A 7,305-nucleotide genomic window follows, 5' to 3' on the forward strand; every position below is an offset into this window, starting at 1 on the left:
CCGGTACAGGAAAGATGAGGGCTATTTCATTTACAGCTGAATCGGATGGCTGCAGCAACATTGGATCAATTCGCAGTCACACAGGTGATTGTTGTTCTCATTTTTATTTCTTCTGAACGTGTGCTAAGTAACACAGTAAGGAATCAATTCATATTGTAAAACATGCATAAGCGACGTTTTAAATCTGAGGTTATGAGAATGTGACAGTTTTGATTAATATGTACCAGAGATTGTTCAAACCTCAGGCTCATAAGATTGACAGAGCGCGATGTTGAGCGAAATAGATCGGCTTGGCATATGCCAGTGTTATGATGTTGTGGTGTAATGTACTTTTAAAGGTGCTGAAATGTCTGGCTAGCACAAGGAGTCTAGAACAAGGTAACAACATAACATTTGGTCGAAACAACTAAGAGCCGTGTTACATGAATACAAAAAAAAAACAAATTCGAATCCGGTCAATCAGTTTAAATTATGCCCCAATCAAGTTTGAATTTGGTAATCTTTCAATGTTAAAACCAATGAAACGATCCAACGTTTTGTGGGACAAATATCGGACATTTTGAACAATTACCCAGAGCGGCAAAGAACAGCAAAGAGAACACCTAAAAGGCCAACAGATGGAGGATGTTAGTAAAATCTCCAGGAGGTGCCTATCTGGAGAAATAGATTGCACAGAAAAAAAGCATCAACACCGACCTGGAAAAAAATCTACAGAAGAAGATACAGAAGAGAAGATTCGACAACTGGCTGGTTTAAAATTTGAATTTTTTTGTAAATGTTAATGGAATCGGGTTTGGGGAAGGTATTGTAGACCAGAAGGTTAAGGACCGATTTAGAGAAAGGAGTTGCAAGTAATTGTAAGTTGATTATTCTGTGCCAAATGTCAAAAAAATGTTACTTTTATCTTTAAATAGTGATTTTTGGGATAATTCTTTGCCTCTTAAATTTTAACAGAAGACAGCACGGGTGAGTCCTTTCTGTTTTGATGGTTTACATTAGCAGATGAGTTTACCCCGTCATGCAACACCAGTTTCTGTGGTTGCTTTGTTGCTTTGCTCATTTGTGCATTTTGCCTCATTAACGGTTTTGAAGTTGTCCTCTCTGCACAAAAGGTCGTGATTTTGTGACTTCGAGAAGGTCACAGACACAGTTCCCGATGACTGGGAGAGATTCTCTCTTTCCCTGCAGTTTTGCAATTTTCTATCTGTCTAAGGTGGCGTGATTTGCACAATGTTCCCAAACGAATATGAGTTCCTGTGCATGCACGAGGTCCCTTTTTTTCAGCTTTCCGGAACTTCCATAACCCCATTCCCTCTAACCCCCTCCCGTGCTGTTTGATAGGGAGCTGAAGACAGCACTCACATTGCTCTCCCACGACACTAATTGCCAATAGAAGGTGAGATCGTCCAACTCCCATCGTGGGAGCCGACTCGCGGGGGAAGTGGCCAGCACAGCATCCGGATATCCTGAAGTCTGAATGGCAAGGAACTTTTATTAAAACTCAGTGCTGTCTTCACTCCGAAACAACAGAAAAAAGCATTTTTCTTTTCGATAAAGAGGATCACCTGATTTATAGATCCTGCTTAAACTGCGATTCTGGCTTGTTAGTCTTGGGTTTGATATCGCCTCGGGAGAGTGAGGTCCGTGTGAGAAGTCACACTTGAGCCCTGGAGTTTTGCATTTGGTTCTATTTTTGACACAGAAGGTAAGATTTTGATGAGATCGAGGTCAGATCAAGATACCGATGCTTCAAGACACACACCAGCTGCTTCTTCTAGGCGGTTACTAGACTGAGAAATGGACTTACTAACTACAAATGATACTGATCCTGTTAATGTGGATCTTGCCGAGCGCACGTCCTGTGTGGAGTTACCTGAGAACCTTAATCTGTCGAAAATGTTGTTTGTCTCATGCCGTGATCTGCATGTCCTTGATTAGTATGATCTGCCTTTACCAATCGCAAACAAAGGCTTTCACTGCACTCAGGTACACGTGGCAATCAATCAATCAAATAAAGTCAATCAATCGACCAACATAGACATTTCCTTATTGTTTGGTGCCAGCATAGCGAAGGTGGGCTGCATGGCCTCACTTTGCACGGTGACATATTTTGTGATTCTAAGTTAAATCACAGATATACCAACAGAATGTGGGAAGTTGCTCACAGGTTATATTGACACAGCCGGGACACATCTGTGCCACAGATTATCACACAATAATAATGAAGACCTTTCAACATCATCCTCTGAGGTACATGCCACATGCCAGACGAAAAGCTGAAGACTATGTGAAACTGCTATGGTCAGCGCTAACAGCGCGGCCCAGCGGGAGCATATTGGACTCATAATCATGAAATTAATGGATTGAAAACATCCTCTACTCGTTGACAATTCCATGTTTCAGTGTGTGTACTGCCCCCCCCCCCCCCCCCCCCAGTGTTTCTCTATAATAGATCTCCATTCTACGCATTACATGTTGTTTCGCTTTCCGCTTCCTTTCATTCAATGTATCTGAAATGAATATTTCATACAGATACACACGGGAAATTTACACAAATGAGGAAACACACTTGTGAAGTTCTGGGAGCTCTTTACCTGTTCTCTGTCGGTGTGCTTTGATCTGATTCGCAAAATCTCTTGCCAGAGCTGGGAATAAACTGGTGAAAGTGAGACACATCAAATGTAGAGTGCTCCATGCGCATGACGCCCTGCAGTTATTCGCCACGCCGTTTCACAAAGCAGTGTTCTTCCTGTGAAATGAAAAGCTGTGAATTACAATTCGATCAATTTGTTGGAGTCAGAATTGCGATACAGGCACAGCTCCGCATTATTGGATATACATCATCAACTATGAATAACCACAGGGATACACAAGCGTCAGAGAGTCGTTTTGGACTCGATGGGCTGAACAGCTTCTGTCGGCGCGTGAGTGACGTCACACATTGATGCTGTCCCACTTCCTGTTTCTGGGACAGAGTGGCTGATGGTGAAACAAAGTCTCACTGTTCGCCCTATCTTCTGCGTGAAACTGTCTGCAACCCGCAGGTCAGGGGCGTGGGGATGGCTCTCAGTGAGTGAGACTTTCACTCGGATTGTCTTTATCTGGGAAAGTTGGTGCTCAGAAGGAAACTGCTGCCCGATAGCAGCAGAGAAGCCGATGTTACTGCGACAAAAGCCTTTCTGCAGGATTGCTGTGTGATGATGGATTTTGAACAGAAAACAGGCTGCACAAAAATGCCCTCACATGACTTTACCTGAGGGTAGAGAGTCCGGAGTATATTTGTGTCTTACCCACCAGCTCAACTTCTTTCTCGTTGGCTCAGATAAATGATATTTGCAGGAAGCTCCCAATCAAACTTGCTGATTCCAGCACTTGATGGAACTGGCTGTGCCGATGAAAGTGTAACCACACTTGCCTCTCCTCACACTTCTTGCCGGTGGAGGTAAATAGCTGAATACTCTGCCGATGGAGACAACTTAGTCCAAGCAGAAGGGATAAACAGCACTGTTCCGCGAACAAGGAGACAAAATGACAAGGCGATATTCTTAAAACACTTTCATGCTTAGAAATCTGAGAACAAATTGTGATGAAGTTGGACCTGACCGAATCTCAGATGGTTTGGTGTTGGCAATGTAAGAGTGTCTAGTGCATGATCTTCGCTTAGCAGCTTGTGTTAATACTGGCATAGGAGAATGTCTTACTACAAGTCGCCATCGAACCTTGGTTGTTTCATTTCACTTTTGCTCGGTCGTCCTATCAACTGTTTGACAAAAAGATGTAAATCATTAAGTTTCACCCTTTGAAATAGCTTTGAGTTTTGGGGTCAGAAGTGTCATTGTAGTGGGCATGGCACAGTACCACATGTGGTGAAAGTGAAACAAGTGTTAGAGGATGTTCACCCACAGAATCACACTCTGAATAAATCAACCATCTGGATATTCGCACAGTTCTGGGTGTGAAACTTCAGGAAGTGGGGATGTGAAATGATTGAAAACAGCGCTGAACAGGTTGTTGAGAATGGTGTGGTATATGAGGAATGTCAACAATAAAGGTCATTTGGAAAGTTGGAACAGATCTCCTTGGAGAGCAGAAGGCCAAAAGCTGGCCTTGTGAAACCTTTCCAAGACATGGGTGGGTTCGACATAGGGAATAAGGACGGGGGAATGCTCCCTACGCCTGAAAGGATCGAGAACGATTCGGCAGAGTTTTAAAGACATTAGTAAAAGAAGAAAAATGTACATGAGGAGAAATGTTTTCACATAGGGCGTGGTTAAGGTCTGACATTGACAAAGACGCAGTTTCAACCGAGTTGTTGAAAAACTAATTCAATGTTCATGTTGAAAGTAAAAATGTGTAGAGCTACAGGGAGAAGGCAAGAGAATGATACAAAAAGAGAAGCACATTTAGCTCTGCAGAGAGCCAGCACAGCAAAGGTGTTTTGTTACACATTTATGATTCTGACTGGAATCATAGTTCGACCAACAGGATGTAGGGAGTTAAACAACGGTGATATTGGCAAAGCCGGGACACATGACACAACAGAATGTTATCCGGCACGTACATGTCACAGGGAGGATGGAACTGTCTGAAAATCCTGCAGGACGTCCTGCGGATCGGACACAGGAAATTTCACTATTCAAACCGAATCAGCCCGATGAAGGGTAGCCAAGGAGCCGGAGGCGCCTGCTTCAGAAGTCAATTACGAAAGAAGCTTAGGCTCGAGTCCCCACTCTGCATTTTCTGTGGCTGCGGCGTGTTGAAATAATAAGCAGGATCGGGAGTTTGCTTTATGGAGACGGGGGTCAGTGTCCATCTTGTCATGATCGTGTTCGCCTCCCACATGGTAAATCGCGGGCCCAAGCTGCATTACGTTCCTGGCAAGTTGAGCTTGTACTGGAACCGAATGCAGACTGTTATTTCATCGCTATTGTGAAACAAAGTCCTGCGGTGACTCGACTCGCCCTAATTTGGTTTTCTGGCGAATGGAAAAATCGTTCCGATGAATTTCGGTGTCATATGTTATTGAATTTCTCCCATTTCCTTCATTTCCGTCCTGGAAGGGACAGTCAAGACTGTGATCTAATCGAGACTGTGAGTGGTGAAATTCACTTTTTATGGCCCATTCGTATTAGGTACTTTCTTTCTCTCTTTTCAGCATTGACTGGAAAATGGTGGTGAATGCCACTGAGCCGCAGGAAGGGCGGCAGGGGCTTGTTCCTGTAATGTAGTGGTCATCGCGTTCGTCTAAAACGTGAAAAATCCCCAGTTCAAAACTGGGCAGAAACTGCTTTGTTCTTCAACTGCAGGCTTTTACATGGACAAGAACGGAGTTTACTTGCTTGCTTTCCCATCTGCAAACCTGCCTTCGAATTTGCTGGAACAAATCGGCTCTCGTAGTGAAATGTAATGCAACTCCATTTAATTACTGTGCAAAGCATTGAAAAGTTTTTCTCCAACCTGGTTCTGATCATATGCCATTCGGTTCGAATCCCACCGCTGCCATTTCTGCTCATCGTTTCCAACGACGCAGCTTGTTAAAATGCTGTTTCGACTCCTGCTGCATTTCTGTTTAAAACCGAAGAAAACTGTGTGTGCTTCCCGGGCAATTAACTGTGGTGTGGGAATGTGCCGAATTTTCCGGTGTCTGTGCTGTCATGATCGTGCTCGCCTCCCGCGCGGAAAATCGCAAACAGCTCTGCTGTCCCAGACAAGTTGAGCGTTTACTGGAACCGAATGGAGGCTGTTATTTCATTGCTGCTGTGAAACAAAGTCCTGCGGTGGCTCGACTCGTCGTATGTTGTTTTCTGCCAATGGGAAAATCGTTCCAATGAATTGCGATGTCACATGTTATTGCATTTCTTCCATTTCCTTCATTTCCGTCCCGGAGACATCGGAAGGGAAAAGTAATGTGATCGAGACTGTGATTGGGGAAATTCACTTTTTATGGCCAATTCTTATTGTGTTCTTTCTTTCTCTCTTTTCAGCATTGTCTGGGAAGTGGTGGTGCACTCAGGCTCCAGTATGTTTGAAAGAGTAGTTTGGAATTGCCCTGTTGTTAGTTGTGAGATTACTTTGTGGCTCATGCCCCCGGCCTGTCTCACAATTAGCATTCATGCTCGCTGTGTCTGAAAACGCATTTGGTTTGCCAGTTTTGTTTGTGTTCCGTGTTAAATGCTTTCTGTTTTGCGATTCGCTCAATACATTACGAATTAACAGGGTTTCTGAGGTAACTTCCAGCTGCAAAAATCCTCAACTGAGAATCTGGGAAAATTTTCCGGAGTATGGTCAGTCGGAGCAAAAGTAAGGAAGTCGTTCGTTTCTGCAGTGTTTCACAATGCTACTTGTCCCGTGAGCAGTCGAACAGACTAAATGATTGTGCCACAGACTGCGACGGCAAGCTCCGCTAAAAAGTAATACTTTACAGCCGGTGTAAGCAACACAATGTTATTGGCGCACACCGCGTGGAAACAGATACTTCGGTGGACCTCGTCCATGCTCACCACATAGCCATGATTAAACAAGTCCCATTAAACAACGAGCTATTGGAAACAGAAAGGTGAAAGGTAGAATGGCTTCAACTTTCAGTGCTGGATGCCACTGAGCCTTCGCGGAGGCGACTGCGGCTTGTTTCTGTAGTGTAGTGGTCATCACGTTCGCCTTACACGCGAAAGGTCCCCAGTTCGAAACTGGGCAGAAACTGCTTTGTTCTTCAACTGCAGCATTTAACATGGACAAGAACGGAGCTTTCTTGCTTGTTTTCCCATCTGCAAACTGCCTTCCAATTTGCTTGAACAAATCTGCTCTCGTAGCGAAATGTAATGCAACTCGATTTAATTACTGTGCAAAGTATTGTAAATTTTTCTGCAACCTGGTTCTGATCATATGCCATTCTGTTTGAGAGTGTAGTTCCCGCCTTCTGATCCTTCCACGAAAATCAGTACCGCATTTGCATTCCTTGCGCAGGCGGCCCGTTTCCAAGACAGGGAAGAAGCTGATGCGCTGGTGTCACAGCGCACCACGGATTCCTGAACTTGTCTGTCTGTCAAATGTACCCCCAAAGTCGTCTATGAAAGACATCATTTGGAAGCTGTCTGTCGTTATTCAACGTGCGAGAGTTGTCACCAGAGGTCCTGAATCATATTTTGGAGCAGTTCCCACGTTGGTGGCTCATTCAATCAGCAACAGCAATGAAAGAAATGACACTCTCAGGGGAACCTCTGCACCTGTGCTTTCATAGCGTCGCTAGTATTAAGGTGCGCCCCGAGATCTAAGCCACGTTGGAACTGAAACGGAGGAATCGACAGC

At 44.3% G+C, this 7,305-nt stretch overlaps 1 non-coding gene across 1 annotated transcript; it reads left to right on the forward strand.

Annotated features, from left to right (window-relative positions):
- The first annotated feature begins 6,626 nt into the window (after positions 1-6,626).
- On the forward strand, positions 6,627-6,699 carry trnav-uac (transfer RNA valine (anticodon UAC)). The gene has a single exon. It is a non-coding gene; the product is annotated as a tRNA-Val (tRNA).
- Positions 6,700-7,305: the final 606 nt, after the last annotated feature.

Source organism: Chiloscyllium plagiosum, unplaced genomic scaffold, assembly GCF_037043375.1.
Source record: "Chiloscyllium plagiosum isolate Xiang-an unplaced genomic scaffold, Cpla_swu_hap1 HiC_scaffold_40, whole genome shotgun sequence".
Lineage (NCBI taxonomy): Eukaryota > Metazoa > Chordata > Chondrichthyes > Orectolobiformes > Hemiscylliidae > Chiloscyllium > Chiloscyllium plagiosum.